This window comes from Lissotriton vulgaris, chromosome 1_1 (genome assembly GCF_964263255.1).
Source record: "Lissotriton vulgaris chromosome 1_1, aLisVul1.2, whole genome shotgun sequence".
NCBI lineage: Eukaryota > Metazoa > Chordata > Amphibia > Caudata > Salamandridae > Lissotriton > Lissotriton vulgaris.
Genome location: NC_141685.1, coordinates 829,126,875 through 829,144,727, shown reverse-complemented (window position 1 = coordinate 829,144,727; position 17,853 = coordinate 829,126,875). Strand labels below are relative to the sequence as shown.

At 46.1% G+C, this 17,853-nt stretch overlaps 1 protein-coding gene across 2 annotated transcripts in view; it reads left to right on the top strand.

The window, feature by feature from the left end:
- HCCS (holocytochrome c synthase) overlaps positions 1 to 17,853 on the top strand; it is a 130,836-nt gene that overhangs the window by 17,604 nt on the left and 95,379 nt on the right. The window lies entirely within an intron of this gene.

Here is a 17,853-nt window from a genome sequence, read left to right as displayed (position 1 = left end):
GGAGGAGGATTTATGCATCGGTAGAGTAGAGTCTAATGAGCGGGTGATCCAGTCTCTGTAGATGTCATTTCCCACATTAGGATCCGGGCAGGGGGAGGGGCGGGTGGAGTCCAGTTGGTGCAGCCAGGATTCCAGCGGGAGTTTTGACCAGTTCCTCCTGATGGTCACTTGGGGGGGTGCTTGGGGGTTTTTATGAGTGGCCCAAGAGAAAGGGACCAGGAAGTGGTCTGACCACGGAAGGGGAATGGGTTGATCGACAGTTAGGTCCAGGCAGTTACTAAAAATGGGGTCTAGCAGATTGCCTTTTTCATGGGTCGGAGCAGCCACCAGCTGGGTGAGTTGGAGGGCTTCCAGATCTTCTAGTAAATCCTGTGCGATGTGGTCAGCAGGGGAATTAAAATGAAGATTGAGGTCCCCCAAAATCGTGTGGTTGGCTGAAGTGAGGGTTCTTTCCCCAATGATTTCTGGCAGGGACCTGTGGAACAGTTTTGCAGGTTCCGGGGGGCGATAAATCAGGGTACCTGAGAAGGAGTTGTTTGCATTAAATTCTAAGCAGAATGCTGCGCTTTCACAATCAGGGATAGTGTCTGCCGAGAAACGGCATTGGTACTGGTTTTTCAGAATGATCGCCAAACCTCCGCCTCTGCCGACCGGTCTATCCACTCTGAGAATGTGGTAACCTACGGGTAGTGCTCGCGCCACGTCTGGATCGGAGTGGGCAGTGAGCCATGTTTCTGTCAGGAAGATTGCGTCAGGTTTTTTCTCCTCGAGCAGTAGGGCAATCTCCGTATGGTGTTTCGGTAGAGAGCGGCAGTTTAGTGCAAACATATGGAACACTTGTGCCTTGGCCGACGGAGTTTTGCGGAAGAGGTGCTTGCATCCCTGACATGAGCCGGGTAGTTCGGTTAGGTCAAATATACGAGGGCATTGGGGAGTATAATTCCTACCTATTTTGTGTAGGGCCGCCGAGCTGTAAGTCCTGCTCTGGGCGAGGAGGGGGCCAGGGGTTGTGGCCCTGGGTCCCGGCTGGTCGCGGACGGGCGCAGACGGGCTTGCCTTAGGCGCGCCTTCGGCGCGCAAACGGCGCTCCCGCTGCGCTCGTCCGCTGCGCTTCCTGTAGATGCACATTTGTAGAGCGAAGGGGCGTGGCCTCTAGTGGGCGTGTCCGGCGAGCGCGCCTGCTCTAATGGCGGCCGCTTTGTTGTTGTGAGTAGCGCGACAGCGTATGCACCGCTGTGTGCTTCAGGGGTATTTGGCAGTTCTATTTTTGTTTTAAAAACACAGATTAACAAGTGACATTTTGGAGCTGTTTAAACCTTTCCTTAAACTACTGTCCTGGAATATTGGATTATCAACTAAATACCTTTCTTTTAATTGAACACAAAGAGAACGGCATTTCGTGTTACATGACCGATATTATCCCAAACATAAGTAGACAGTACTGCTGTGGCAAATCAAAACGACAGGTCAGGGAGGTAGGGACTCAGTGTGTAAGAGGCTCTTCCAGAGATGGTATGGCGGGCGGGACACAAATAATCCCACTATATACATTCCATTTGTCCCAAATTGCAGAGCACTTTCTGGGACACCCCCGCACTACATACACAGTTTTTTCCCTAAGCATGCACCAGTCCTTGTCTGCCTTACATGAAGCTAATGTAGGCGACACTCCAGATCCCCCACGGACGGGCAATTTTCCTCTTAGCCACCATCAGGCCCAGTGTGACCCAGGTTTTCCCCCTGTTCGCATCAGTAGGCTCCCAGACGTTTAATAGACACAGTTTGGCTTCAGGTTGGAGCCTCACCTTAAGCACCTCATTTATACATTTGTGTATCCCCATCCAGTAATTCTGGATAGTAACACATTCCCGTATTATGTGTAGGAAATTACCCTCTTGGCGGCATTGCCTGCTGCACATCCCATCAGATGCTTTCCCCATGCTAACGAGCCTAGCCCCAGACACATAAACCCTGTGCAGGATCTTCAATTGAACCAGGCAGAGTCTGGAAGAGATTGCCACTTCTTTCGGGGAAGACAATGCCTCCTGCCATTCTTCATCATCAAGTTCTAACCCGTCTCTCTCCCACCACCCCCTGGTCTGGACAAGTGGATCAGAGGTGTGGTTGAGGAGTTTTTGTACGTGAGGGACATCGCTTTTGTGGGTATGTGGCCATCCAACAATCTGTCTTCCAACGGCGACGATTCCGGAGGAGATTCCCTGTTAAACAAGTTTGACATTAGTGCATGTCGCACCTGCAAATATCGGAAATATTCAGAATCGGCTAATTCATACTCTTTCTGCAGGGTGGCAGAGGACAGCACTGCCCCTTCTGACAAAGGTCCTAATCCTCGAGATCCCGATCAAATTCCAGTTTCCAAACCCTTTTTAGATTCGCAGAGTTCCCAATTGCTCGGGGATCCCGCAATGGTGTTGCTTCTATAAGCTGCCGGTCCCACCCCAAACTTCTGTTCGCCGCTTTCCAGACGTGTATTGTGTGTTGGGTAGGTCCAGTGCGTGGAATCTTTGTAGCAAAGGAGTAGATGGCTCTATTAAATGTACCCCCCCCCCCCCCCCCCGGAAGTAGCCATTTGTCCATCCTATACCCGGGTCATGCAATGGTTAATTGCTGCTAGATGACCAGCCCAGTAATATTTTCTTATGTCGGGGAGAGCGATCCCCCCCCCCCCCCCCTTCCCCCCCATCATACCATGATAGTACTAGTTTTTGTAAAGTTGTGTTTGGCCTGCTTTCCCAGAGCAGCTCTCTGGAGGCTTTCAATTTCTTTAAAATAACGAGCTGGGACTGGGTCCGGGTGGTTCTGCAAGGCATACAGAAATCTGGGTAAAGCCATCATTATAAAAAGCGCTGCTCGTCCCAGTAGGGAGAGCGGAACGCCCTCCAATGTGCAACGTCCCGTTTCAAGCGCTGGAGAGGGGGGCGCAGATTCTGTGCATGCCTTGTCTTTGGGTCAGCCGAAATAAAAACACCCAGGTATCTGAAGCTGCCTTGGGCCACCAGAATTGGACAGTTCTTTAGGGGGATTGGGGGCTCACCGCTGTGAACATAGATGACCAATTTGGCCCAGTTGATCCTGTACCCTGAGTTCTTCCTGAAGTTTGTAAAAATGTTAATGCCGTTAAGAAACGAGGCTTTCGGAGAGGCAAGATACAGTAGGATGGCGTTTGCATACTGAGAGATACGGTCCTCCCAAGGCTGTACCCCTTGAGGCCCCGGTGTTTCGGATCCTGGTGGCTCCATGCCGCAAGTGGCTCGAGGGAAAGAGCAAATAGTAGTGGGGACAACGGACAGCCCGGACGTGTCCCACGGCTCAACTCAAACACTTCTGACTTTTTGTTGTTGACCACTACTTGAGCCAAGGGCTCACTATACAATAGTCACACCCACCCACTGAATTCGGGACCGAAACATAGCTTTTTCAGGACCGCAAAGAGATAAGCCCATTCGATGGTGTCAAATGCCATTGTGGCATCCAGAGACACCACCGCCTCCCCTTCATGGATCGTGTCGATCCTGTCCATCTCTCCATTAAGCTGCCGTAAGTTTAGGGCTGTGTTTCTATGAGGTATAAAGCCCGACTGATCAGGGTGTACTAACTTACTAAGAACTGGGGTTAGTCGGGTCGCCAACAGTTTGGCCAAGATCTTGGGTTCTGCATTTAGCAGAGAGATAGGTCTATACGATGAGCACCTGTCCCTTCTCTTCCCCTCCTTGTAGATGGTCACTAGGGTGGCTACCCGTTGATCATAAGGAAGTCCCCCCCCCTCTCCCTATTCTCCTTGAACATAGCTCGCAGGTGTGGAGCAATGGAATCGGGCATTAGCTTGTAGAGTTTGATAGGGAAACCATTTGGATCTAGCGCCTTACCGGATTGAAGGTTTCTTATCACCTGTGCGATCTCGTCGTTCGTAAAAGCGCCGTCTAAAGATTCCCGTTCTTCGGCCGGGAGGGCAGGAAGCTGTATGGCCATGAGCAATGCCTCAAAGTACGTTTCTGGCAAATCAGGGCTTGAGTGGTACACTCTGTGTTAATGGTCGGCGAACTCATTTGTTATCACCTGCGGATCTGTTATGATTCCCCCCTGTTCATCTACGAGCTCTGGAACCAGGCGGCTAGCCAGGCCTCTTCTGTCAAGCCAGGCAAGAAGCTTGCCTGCTTTATCACCTAAATAAACGTAATACCTTTTTAAAGTGTCAAAGGAAGTTCCAGCAACTGCCAAACTCCTTTTGTTTAGTTTTGATAAAAAAAACTTCCACAGTGATCAACAAAACATTTACGTTCTGGTTGTACAATTGGTTTCAAAACGCATTGCCATGATGGAAAGAAGAATTTTGTAAAAATAATGAAGATACTGCACCATGTGGTATTGTAAATCATTGCATTAAAACATTTTTTAAATTTGTTTAAAACTGTTTCAAAAACAGATTAAAATATTTGTCTGATTAAGACATCTAGCTGCAGATTCCTTATCTTCGAATTCTACGCAGGTGCCAGACTGCATTCAGGAATTTTTGTACAGCATTACTCCATAACTATGTCATCCTCTGGATGTTGCGTCAATCTTGTCCATATGAGTCCTTGGGCTTTAAACCCTGTGAACGACAAATGTCAGCCACGGACACCCATTGTATTTGTATGTGGTGCTTAGGAGAGCAGGAGAGCATCATGACTCTGAGAAGTGCGACTTATGTAAACCGCTTCAATCAGAGGTGCTGAAGGAACATGGTATGAAACGTCTTGCTGTTGTTGCAGTCTTCAGACGTCCCATCAGCCTCTGTGCTCTTCGTGCACCAAGGACTGACTGCGGTTCTGATCTAAGAGACGTTCCCGTGGACGTCACTCTCCTTTGAGGCCTAAAGGTGAGCCTCTACGCAGGCAATCTAAGTCAAAGCGTTGAACAAACTCGGTCACATGAGGGCTGCCACAGGTCTTCGGTGGAAGACTCAGTGCATAAGTCTACTCCACGCCTCCCAACTTACCCTAGAGCCGGGGCGACTCTCAACCAGATGAGAGAATATTAAAACTCTCTCCATAGTTACTTTGAGCCTTCATCTTCCCACTTGAGTGCCCTCTGGCCCCAAGGAGGTGCACAACACCGTCACTGTGTCCACGCTGGCGGGTTCATCTTCGCCGTCAGTCCGGTTACCGGATTCAAAATCTGGTCCGACACCGATGCACAGCCCTTCGGGGTTACAACCTTCATCGTCAGGGTCTGGTCCTCCGACTTCGACAGTGGCATCAAGATTCGACATAATGACTTCAATGTCAGTGGTGCGTGACACTCCACCTTCTTTCCACTCCGACGCTGAGAAGTCGCCTCTTCGATGTCTCCATTTTGGCTTCGGATTCTGCGTCAGTGGATCTGACCACCCCTCCTGCTTTTCCTCCAGAGGAAGCTGATGCGGGAGATGGAGAGTTTTTTCAGCACGTTTCTAATACAATTCAACCTCCTATAGAGTCTATTTGGCTGGGGAAGCTGGTGGTTTGGAGTCTTCTCAGGTCTTCAGTCACCTCCTAGTTTGGGTACGAAAGTGGGCTCTTCTTTAGCAGATATACTCAGACAGGTTTCTACCATTCTGGAGGTATTGCTTCCCTCTTTGGAATTGACAACAGGTCCATTACTTAGCGTCTTATTTCCGAACCAGTTGGTAGAGCTGGTACTTCCTTTTAGTGAGGCTCTTAATGATATTCTGTTGGGGGCCTGGGTTAAGCGTGACACTGGAGCCCCTGTGGATCTTCTCACAGACACCGGCCAGCCCCTGGAGATCCAACATGTCTCCATAGGCATCCGACTCATCATAGTTTTGTGGTGCAGGCTGCCTTGGCCGGCTAAAATATTGGTACGTTCCCTACTGACACACCAGAAAAGGGAGGTCAGTAAATTAGATACCTGTGACTGGCATATTTTCACCTCCACTAGTGCAGCGCTGTGTTCTCTCAGTAACTCTTGTGTCCTTGGACGCGTCTCCCATGTATTATGGGACTTCGGAACAGCACCTGCTGACCTCCCTTCTGGAGGAGACACAGAACGTTCTTGTCCCATTGATACAAAACATCCAGCAGGCGGCTAAACTGATTGTTCATTGTGCTATGAACACTACTGATTCTGTAGGTTGGGCAGTAGCCTCTTCAGTAGCACTCAGTTGTGGTGTCTGGTTGAGCACTTAACGATTTTCAGATGCAGTTCATGCACTTTCTGCGATATGCCTTTTGATGGCGCATGCTGTTTTGGTGCACATGCTGACTCTGCTTTGTGGTGATTTAGAGATAGTCGGGTTGCAGCAGAGTCTTAATCCTGCCGACTGTTTCCTGGTTTTCTTGTAATGTTTTATATGGGGAAAACTTCTGTTCCCGTATGAGCCATTCATGGGGTGATGCCCACTGGATTTTCCTTTAAAACTTTCCTTTCTAGGGTGATACCCGGTGAGGTATTCCTGCTTGCTGCAGATAATCTTTTGTTCAATTGTTCTGTCAGTGACAGGTTAAGTTTCCAGAATTCTGATGGATACATCTGCCAGTGGATTCCTCACCTTGTGAATATCCCCCTGCGTCAGCAATGTTCGGAAAATTCTTTTGTAGCACGCTGGCGTGGACGACGTCATAGGAGCACGGCATCGTGCGCGACTCCGACTGACGTCACTGACTCCTTATTAGGCCTACGTCGGCGTGATGACATCAGTTCTCTTTTTTCCGCGTCGTCGACGCTAACTGTTTCGGGGAACCTCTGTAGCTGTTGGTAACTTTGTTACTGTTTTTCTATGTTTGACTTCTTGCTTCTTTGTTTCTCGCAGAGGATGTTGACTAAGAAGACCGGGTTCAAGCCTTGTGGGGAGTGTGGTAAGATGATGTCGATTACGGACCCGCATGAAGATTGTATCTGGTGCCTGAGTTCGGACCACGATGTCAAAGGCTGTTCTTCGTGTAAGAAGATGAACCCGAAGGCTCTTCGAGAGAGGGAAGCAAAACTTCTGGTGGCGAAGTTGAAAGGTAGAAAAGAGAAGAAGACTTTGAGATCGCGTTCGAGTAGGGCGAGGTCGAGGTCCCGCACGGCGTCGCCTTCGAAGTCGTCTTCTGGTCATGCTTCGAGGTCAGCGAAGAAAAAGCATAAGAAGCGAAGGCATGGATCTGGTAATCACTCCGGTAAGGACTCGAAGTCGAGGCCGAAGTCGCCTAAGAGGAGCCATAGAAAAGATGAGGTGTCTCCTTCGATTGGTGTTCCAGAAGGTGAGGCTTCGCCCTTGGAGTCGCCGGTGCATTCTCCGGCTCCGGTGTTGGTTCCCTCTATGGCGCCGTCCCCGGCTTGAGAGGAGGAAGAGGCTCCTTTACAAGAGGGCTCGGTGACTCCAGTCAATCCGCCTGTGGAAGAGGAGGCGAATTTGGAACCTCCGAGCGGGCATCCTATGGGTTCTTACCCACCCTTCCCAGCTCAAGACCCTACTTCGTTTTTAAGCGCAATGTATGGAGTCTACCCAAGAGCTTTGTACCCCTCTGGTGCACCTTCGGGTCTCATGGGTCCTTTGGCATATAATTTAGGAGTTCCTCACTCCTATGCTCCAGCTCCTTTTATGCCATTTATGCCGGCGCAGGCTTCGCCTCGGCTTTTCTCGGCGCTGCCGAAGTCGTCAACTCCGATTCCATCGACTCCGGCTCGACCTCGTGAGCAGCAGCTTGTGCTTCCGGATTCGATCTCGACGCCGGCTCCGGCAGAGTCGGTCACGGATCCGACGGCGCGGCTCGTGAAGGAAAGATCGAGGCGGGAAGCTCAGCGTCTTATAGAGGAGCAAAGATATATAGAGGCTGATGCTGAGATGGAAGAAGGTGAGCTTCAGGAGGACTATTTTGATGATTTGAGTGAAGCTAGTGGCTTAGAGCTTTCCTCTGAATGGGAGCTGTCCTCTGTTTCTGATGCTCCTTCAAAGGACGTTGCACCATACCATGTGGTCATTAAAGGCTGCAGCTCTTTTAAATTTGACTTTGCCTACAGCTGAATTCAAGGCTAATATTTTGACTGAGGTCCTTCATTCCCCGTCTTCGATTGTAGAACCATTGCCTCCTTTTAATGAGGCTTTGACTGAACCCATATTGGATGTTTGGAACAGGCTTCTTACAGCTCCTGCAGTGGCTAAGGGTGTTGCAAGGAGGTATAGGGTAGCTCCTGGTGATGCTGAGTTTCTATCCTCGCATCCTTTGCCTGAAAGTCTGGTTATACAGGCAGCCTGTTCGAAGAAGTCTGTTGGTGCTTTCAATCAAGTGCCTGGGGATAAGGAGTTCAAGAAACAGGATCAGACTGCGAAAAAGATTTTCTCTTCTGCGAGTATGGCTCTAAAATCGACCAATGCCACATGTCTCATGGGGAGATGTATACATGCTCTGATGGACTCTGTACGGCAGTTGGCTCCAAAGTTTACTGAGGACAGCAGGAAGGATTTTGATGAGGTGTTGGCTGATACACAGGCGGATGCACGTCAAATGATTCAAAGTGGACTTGACACGGCTGATTCAGTTGCTCACATTATGGGAACTTCTGTTACCTCTAGAAGGGCTGCTTGGCTGAAGTCATCTGACTTTTCTGCGGACGTGCAGGCAGCTTTGTTGGATTTGCCATTTGATGGTACTGGATTATTTGGAAAGAAAGCTGATGCGGCTTTAGAAAGATTTAAGGACAGTAGGGCTACTGCCAGATCTTTGGGGGTCCAGTCCAGAGGCTCTGCGACTTAGAGGTTGTGGGCGTGCATCCTTCCGACACTACCGTCAAGTACAACAGCAGCAGCAACAGCAAAATCCACTATATAAATCCTACAAGGGCAGACAAAGAGCTTGTCCTCGGACGTCAAGCCTCCTCCTCCGCTTCCCAACCTCCTCCATCATCAGCAAAGCAGCCCTAGATCTGCCATTCCGGATCATGTAGGTCCTGTGGGGGGTCGGCTTACCCATTTTCTACGGGATTGGGAATCGGTTACACCAGATCTTTGGGTTCTCAATCTCGTAGAGACTTAGAGAATGGGTATGCTCTTCCCTTTCGGGAATTTTCTCCGGATTACCCTCCTTGCCAAGGTTTTTGCTCGGAGGACCACCTACTTCTCCTGCAGGAGGAGGTCCTGTCACTGTTACGAAAAGGTGCGATAGAGGTGGTTCTGGAGCAGGAAAGGGGTCAGGGATGCTTCTCCCGGTATTTCCTGATCCCCAAGAAGGATGGCAGACTTCGTCCAATCCTGGATCTCAGGATCTTGAACCTTTACCTGAAGCAGGAGAAGTTCAAGATGCTCACCCTTGCGCAGGTTCTTCAAGCGCTGCTAGAAGAAGACTGGATGGTGTCGATCGACTTGCAGGATGCATATTTTCATATCCCAATCCTGAGGTCGGACAAGAAGTATCTCCATTTTACGGTTGGATCACAGCATTACTAGTTTATGGGTCCTTCCGCTTGGTCTTACTACTGTGCCTTGAGTCTTCACCAAGGTGATGGCTGTGGTGGCAGCACATCTGAGAAGATCAGGGATTCCAGCATTCCCTTATCTGGACGATTGGCTGATCAAGGCGGAATCTCCAGAGAAAGTGCTCCATCATTTGCAAGACACAACTCAGTTGTTGTACAGGTTGGGTTTTTCGATAAATGTACCCAAATCTCACCTGGTGCCCTCCCAGCGCAACCTGTTCATTGGTGCAATACTGGATACAACTGTATGTCAGGCATTCCCTCCTCCACAACGGATTCGCGACATACAGGAAATGATTCCTTTGTTTCACAATGGAGCGGTCGTTCCAGTCTTGAAGGTCCTTCGCCTGCTCGTTCTGATGGCTTCCTGCATTCTGTTGGTCAACCATGCATGCTGGCACACGAGGGCACTCCAGTGGTGTCTCCTCAGGCAGTGGTATCAACACAACGGAGATCTCAGGGAGTCTGTGAGGATCTCCAGAGAAGCTGCATCTGATGTATCTTGGTGGGGTGTGGAAGGCAATCTGTCTCAAGGAAAGCCTTTCCATCTACCTCCATCGGTTGCCACGGTGATAATGGATGCATCCACTCTAGGGTGGGGTGCTCATCTGGGGGATCTGGAGATCAAGGGTCTTTGGTCTCCAAAGGAAAGGTTGCTTCACATCAACCTTGAGGGCAATACGTCTAGCACTCAAGGCCTTTCTCCCTTCCCTTCGCGGGCAGTCGGTTCAAGTCTTGACAGACAACATCACTGCGATGTGGTATGTCAACAAACAGGGAGGAGTGGGGTCGCAGTGTCTCTGCAGAGAGGCTCTGCGTTTCTAGTCCTGGGTTCAGGACCATCAGATTTGTCTGATGGCAAATCATCTGGCCGGAGTTCTGAACGTGTGTGCAGACAGTCTCAGTCGGCAGCTCTCAGCTGACCACGAGTGGAGGCTTGATCCAGAGGTGGTTCGTCACGTCTTCCGGACGTGGGGAACTCCTCAGGTGGACCGGTTCGCCACTCACGAGAATGCTCACTGCCTGTCATTCTGCAGTCTCCAGTTTCCGCTGCAGGGAGCCTTGGGGGACGTGTTTCAGTTGAGTTGGGACTCAAAGCTCCTTTACGCGTTTCCTCCCATACCCTTGATTCCTCGGGTTCTGAGGAAGATTCGCCAAGACCGGGCCCAAGTTATATTGATCGCCCCAGATTGGCCAAGAAGGCTGTGGTACACAGATCTTCTCCCCTCTCCTCGTGCCCATCGCTCCGTCTCCCTCTCAAGGCAGATCTCCTCTCTCAGATGGAGGGGCAGGTTCTACACCCCCACCTCCACACCTTACACCTTCATGCCTGGAGATTGAACGGGGCAACCCGAATTCCTTTTCTCTCCCACATGATGTGGTGGATGTCATTCTATCGGCCAGGCGTGATTCCACCAAATCTATCTATTCTTACAGATGGTCTAAATTTGTGACTTGGTGTGGAGAGAAGTCCATTGACCCTTTAAGGGCTTGTTTGTCAGATATACTTCTATTTGCTCTCTCAGTTAAAGGTTATCTTTCGGCGTTGTCGGCATTTCTCTGCCTGCCGGATTACCCGTCCTTATTTAAATCTCCTATTGTTTTGAGATTTCTGAAGGGCCTTACAAATACATTTCCTCCTACTCCTTTTATTGTGCCTCAATGGGACTTGAATCTGGTGCTTACTTATCTAATGGGTTCCCCTTTCGAACCTTTACATAATTGTCCCTTGAGGTTGTTGTCTTTTAGGACGTTTTTCCTAGTTGCAATTACCTCGGCAAGGAGAGTAAGTGAGTTTCAAGCTCTTAGTTCAAAGCCCCCATTCTTGACCATTCATGCTGAACGAATGGTTCTTAGGACCAGAGCTGCTTTTCTGCCTAAGGTGGTAACTCCCTTCCATCTATGACAATCTATTACCCTTCCTACCTTCTATCCTCCCCCTCACCCTTCCAAGGAGGAGGAGAGACTTCACTGCTTGGACCCAAAGAGGGCGGCAAGCTTTTATCTTGATAGGACAAAGGACTATCGAGTAGATGACCAGCTGTTTGTTGGATTTGCTGGCTGCAGAAAAGGAAGAGCTGTGCACAAGCGCACAGTTTCGAGATGGATAATACTATGCATCAAGATCTGCTACGCCCTGGCTGGTAAGGAACCTCCAGAGGGTATAAGAGCCCATTCTACTAGAGCAAAGTCTTCTACATCTGCTTTGTCTAGGGGTGGACCTGTTGAGGACATTTGTAGAGCGGCAACTTGGGCCTCCCTCCACACTTTAGCGAAGCATTACTGCTTTGATACCGAGGTGAGGAGGGACGGCCACTTTGCGCTTTCTGTCCTCCAGAATTTTCTGGTATAGGAGAGTGGACACCCACCTCCGGGAGTGGGGTCTGCTGTTGGAATCTATTCACAAGGTGAGATCTGCTACGCCCTGGCTGGTAAGGAACCTCCAGAGGGTATAAGAGCCCATTCTACTAGAGCAAAGTCTTCTACATCTGCTTTGTCTAGGGGTGTACCTGTTGAGGACATTTGTAGAGCGGCAACTTGGGCCTCCCTCCACACTTTTGCAAAGCATTACTGCTTGGATACTGAGGTGAGGAGGGACGGCCACTTTGTGCGTTCTGTCCTCCAGGATTTTCTGGTATAGGAGAGTAGACACCCTCCTCCGGGAGTGGGGACTGCTGTGGGAATCTATTCACAAGGTGAGGAATCCACTGGCAGATGTATCCATCAGAAGAACAAGTTACTTACCTTCGGTAACGCTTTTTCTGGTGGATACATTATCTGCCTGTGGATTCCTCACTGACCCACCCGCACTCCCCGTTGTCCACTCTTCTATATTTAAGTTTATGGCCATGTTTAAATGTGTGTGTGTATATATGTGTGTATATATATATATATATATATATATATATATATATATATATATATATATATATATATATATATAGAGATATATAGAGAGAGATATATAGATAGATAGATAGATAGATAGATAGATAGATATAGATATAGATTGTGTTTTTCATGCATTGTCTTCACACTATGTGTGTTATCTTGAATATTATGTACTGTGTACACTGTATATGTATATATCTACTGTCATTGGTCCGTTCGGGTGCCTCAAAGGCACGGTAAAAAGGGCGGAACTGATGTCATCCCGCCGACGTAGGCCTAATAAGGAGTCAGTGACGTCAGTCTGAGTCACGCGCGATGCCGTGCTCCTATGACGTCGTCCACGCCGGCGTGCTACAAAAGAATTTTCCGAACGTTGCTGACGCAGGGGGATATTCACAAGGTGAGGAATCCACAGGCAGATACTGTATCCACCTGAAAAAGCGTTACCGAAGGTAAGTAACTTGTTCTTCTGGGACATATGTTATTTTGTAACATTATGTACACCCGTACAGGTTTCTTGCTGGGACTGGCTTTCTATCCAAGTGCTTTATTTTCTATTATGAGTTACTTTGTTTGAGTTGTGCTGATGCACTATGACCATGTTCCCTGCTCTGCAGGGATTATCCTTGGTATGCCTTGTGGGCACTTTGGGTTTTCCTCTGTATGCTAAAATTCCCTTATTGAGACTTCAGTTATCTATGTTTGAACATGGAGTGTCAGTGGTTACAATACTCAACTGTGAAATTTTAATTTCTCCCTTTTCTGGCCATGAGGTATTTTTACCCTTATCAATAGCTTTGTTCCATATGGGAAGTTTTAGAGAGGGAAGCAGAATCCGTGGCTGGACGGATTTAGCCTAGACCTGGACTTTTTATGGCAGTTTATTTTGGAAGCAAGAGGCTATGAGGGGTGAAGGTCTGTCTAATGCAATCTTTCAGAATCACATCTGCCTAGAGATGTCCTTGGTCTGGTGCCACTCTCCCTGTCACACTTTCTCTTCCTCCTCTCTGAGAGTATAGTTCCTTTTAGTATCTGAAATGCTTTATATTTCTTGCTTTCCATAGACATTGGTAATTTACCAATTCTGGTTGCAACCCGGGTATTTTCTTACTGTCTGGTTGTGCTTAGATTTTGCCATCTTACTCATTGTCAATGATAGGTGGCACATTTTCATCAAAGATTTCGTTTTGAAACGTGCTACTTTTAATGTTATAGTTCCGGTCTTTCAAGGTATTTAAGGAAGCAGAGGACTTCCTTACAATCCTTTCCCTGGAGGTTCTTTGCCCTCCTTATTTGGTGTGATACGGACTTCGTCCCTTAAAGGTGTGTTAAACATTTTCTACCTTAATTAGGAATTTAGTCTGATTGGACACATTTTGTCTTATTCCCTTTTTTTACTAAAGTGTACTTCCTGTTTAAGGTTGGGACATTACTTTCTGGTCTCGGTCCTTGTGGTGATTGTATCACTGCCATCCATCTCTCCGTTTCATAGGGCTTTTTCCCTTTATGACAGTGATGCTTCATCTCTTGTCAAGAATATTAGTCAGATTTGGCTACCTAAAATCATTGATTGGTTAGGGCCTTTCGTGTAATAGCCTTTATTTCAACTATAGCTGAATACACCTTGCTGATGGCCTTATTCCCCTTTATGGCAGGAGTTTTGGATAACTGCCTCTTGGTAGCTTTGTCAGGCGGTGAGGTTTGTTTATATGCGATAGTCATGGTTGTTCTGGGATGGGTAATGTTCCTCACACCCCCTCACTATTCTTGCATAGTATTCTGATTGATAGTTATCCAGCTTATTGATAATCTCTATATATTTAGAGTTTTCGCTCTGTGCTGTTGCATTCTTGGAATATTACCATTATTAGAGGGTTTCTTGTTCCTACACTGATTGGTCTCCCAGTCTGTCGAGGGAGACTGGGGGTTTACTTCTTGATGAGGATGATGATACACATGGTATCCTGATGGTCTTGTGTGTAGGAGTGCATGTTTGTATACATATTGATCATGTATATACAGGTATATGTTATAAGTATGTCCAATAGGAGTGTATGTCTGCTTTTGTTCCTGCAATCCTTCATGAGACTTTAGATCAATATTGAACTGTTTGTTGCTATATGCATTTCCACTCCCTTATTCTAAGGGCTCATGCGTTTTTCTCCGTCTGAGAGGGGTCTCTGCTATCTATTGTGCTATTTTTTTGCAATACTTTTGTTTGGCTTTATAGAGTTGTCTATCTCTTGCCCTCTTTCCTCCTGTTGTGGATGCGCTCTGAGAATTTTCTCCCGCTCTGTTCTCAGCGTGAGGTCAGATTCCATAACAAAGGGCTATTAATTTAATTTGGGTGTAAGGGTTAATGTCCTTAGCCCCCGAGTAGTGTTAGTTTGTGGAGGATTAGGGTTATACTGCGTTCTAGTTTCTACGGCATAGAGATGATGCTCTATTATAGTGGTATGGATTAATGCCATACCACTATAATATAATATCCTAGCCTTGTACAGGCATGGGCTGATTGCATGGTTCATCTAGTTGTAAAATATAATTGATTGAGTGGTTGGTGTATGCTCGCAGTTATGGCAAAACAAGTGAACCTAGGCACAGTGAAATGAAGTGATTTGCCTGAGAACTTCACAATTGTGTTCAAGTGGAGAAGGTCAAACTGTGAGCGATGTTGTGCATCTCCAGTTAACAATGTGCGTACTGGACCGCAAATATAAACTGAGTTTATTTACAATAACATTTTGTGAAATTGAATATATGCTTTAACGTTAACTTTTCCAAAGTATTTCATAAGATGCTTCCTCAGAAACCAAAGTAAGAAATAGAGCAGTGAAACAGAACAGGAGTCTAACCTGAACTCTGCTGGATGATTATAGCAGAGTTCAGGATATACACCTGTTGTAGCATAACTAAAGCATGTCCTGTTAAAGTCCAACTGTGATCAATTAGTAGCCATTAAAAGAGACCGTTTATAAATAGGGCCTATGAATATTCAAATATTTGACAGGAGTAGACACTTGTACGTTCAGAGTTCCTATAATCTGAGAAATGTCAGAGTTTTAGTTGAATCCAAGCCCTGAAATAACATGAAACCTGGCGTAATTAAAAAGGAAATGATCAGAACCCTGATATGAGAAAACTGGGATAACCTGTCACCTCACTGCATGCCATCAAATGTGATAAGTTGACTTTATGTAGGACGGGCAGATTTATTCAATTCCACACTTCTGAAAGCCTGATTTAGATGATGACCCTATTAAATATAAGGCTCAAGGGCTTGGATTTATGTTATAGTTCCAATTCAAGCTTCAGCGTTTGGATTCTTACAGGAATTGGGGATCTCATTATCTTTTGCTTCAGTGTATTTAAAAATACAAATAAACTATTCACTATGCATGTTGGAATTATTTTAGTATTCTAACCTTTTTAGAGCGAGGCCACTGTTTTTTCTCTCTGTTCTTTGATACACCAACCTTCACTCAGCTGCTGGGGAGACAACTTCTCCTTTGAATGTTCTCACAGAGCCAGTGGAGAGGTTTTCCTTCAGGACCATGTTTAGATAGAAATGGCTTTATACCATTTCAAGGGGGTCAGAATCTGGCCACCAGCAAAACTTCGTATTTTTATTATGAGAGGATAGCACCATTATCTTGGTCTTTGTAGTGATTGGCAAAATAGATAAATAACACTAGTAGACCCTGCTGAAGAACAGTGGGGACTGAGCAAAAATTATAACATCATCTGCGTTTAGTACTTTATAAAGTTCTTTATATCCTGTGATTAGGGGGACATGTTTCTGACATGTTAGTATACTTACAGAAGATATATAATGTGTGTATAGTGAGAAGAGCAAGGGTGCTAAAACCCACCCTTGTTTTAGAGCATGTGTAGTTTCAATAAGATTTGACAGACCACTATTGGACTTCTTAAAATATAGAGCCATGTGTCTGGTAATTATAGTTCCGCTAAATCTCTCATTGAATCATTATGAATGTTAAGGGCCGCTAACTTTCCTGAAAATGTCAGTCTGTTACTCAAACCAGACGTGATCGGATAGTTTTCAAACGTTTTATAGAAAGTACTGTATCCTACTACATCCCGGATGCAACTCTTCTATTTTTGAAGAATTGTTGTTTTTAATGATGTTGAAGGCTGTCAGTCCTAATCACTGAGAGGGTATTCCGTTCTACTTGTTTGTCTGGAAAATGTTTATTTTTCTCCTTTTAATCTCCCGTGAGTGATGAAAGGAGATGATCTGGGAATTAATAAAAACTTTTTTTGTATTTGATCACTTTCCGTAAACTGTGTCCTTTCATGTAAAAAAGCTGAATAGAATTGTTAAATCTAGCTTGACAGGGCAGCTTTGTCTTACAGAAATTCGGGATTTCATTATTTTTCCTTTGAAAGTACTCGCACCCTCTGGGGCACAGCAAACTACCAGTCTTATGTCTAAAACATTGTCATATCAATTGCAGGTAAACATTTAGGTTTATATTAATAATATTGAACAGATCTGAACAAAAATAATAAACTTAGAGCAAATTATGACTTTATAGAAGGTTGGGTAGGTGAATCCACAAGCGCTGTCTAAATGTAGACATAGGTATGTGTTGATTCTGGCTTAATGAATGATTACATGTTAAAACATTGAGCTTTTTGAAAGACTGATGTCTGGAACATAATCGGGTCAGTAATCGCTTATTGACTGGGAACGAATGGCTACTATTTTGCGTGCCAACTGTGAAACTCCAGCGGGATTGTCTAAATGTCAATTATGCATTCCATCTGTGTGCGTGTTCGAAGTCAGGCCCTTGCGGTGAGCACGTGATTGTGATGTAAGGCTGCTCGTAAGTTACTTAATATTACGTTACTTAATATTTGACATAAAGCTGTCCAGGTTTGCATAATCGGCATGGTGTTCCACTTATTGCAGTAACCTTCTGGAGAGGGTGAAAAAATGTGGATACATGGTGTTAGAAAATTATTTATAATGGTGCTATATATAACAAATCTGATTCCCATCAAAACACCACCTAATTTGCACCCCAAAAATATATATTTCAAAGAAAGAAGGGAAGTGTGACCCTAGATGAATATTCAAGGTACACAAAAAGTGGAGAGAATTCTTTTCACTTTCTAAAACTTATTTATAATGTGCTATATATAACAAATCTGATTCCCATCAAAACACCACCTGCTTTGCACCCCAAAAATATATATTTCAAAGAAAGAAGGGAAGTGTGACCCTAGATGAATATTCAAGGTACACAAAAAGTGGAGAGAATTATTTTCACTTTCTAAAACTTATTTATAATGGTGCTATATATAACAAATCTGATTCCCATCAAAACACCAAATTTGCACCCCAAAAAAATACATTTCAAAGAAAGAAGGGAAGTGTGACCCTAGATGAATATTTAAGGTACACAAAAAGTGGAGAGAATTCTTTTCACTTCCTACACGCTTTATTGAAGCAGTTACAGAGCTGGTGGAGAATAAAAA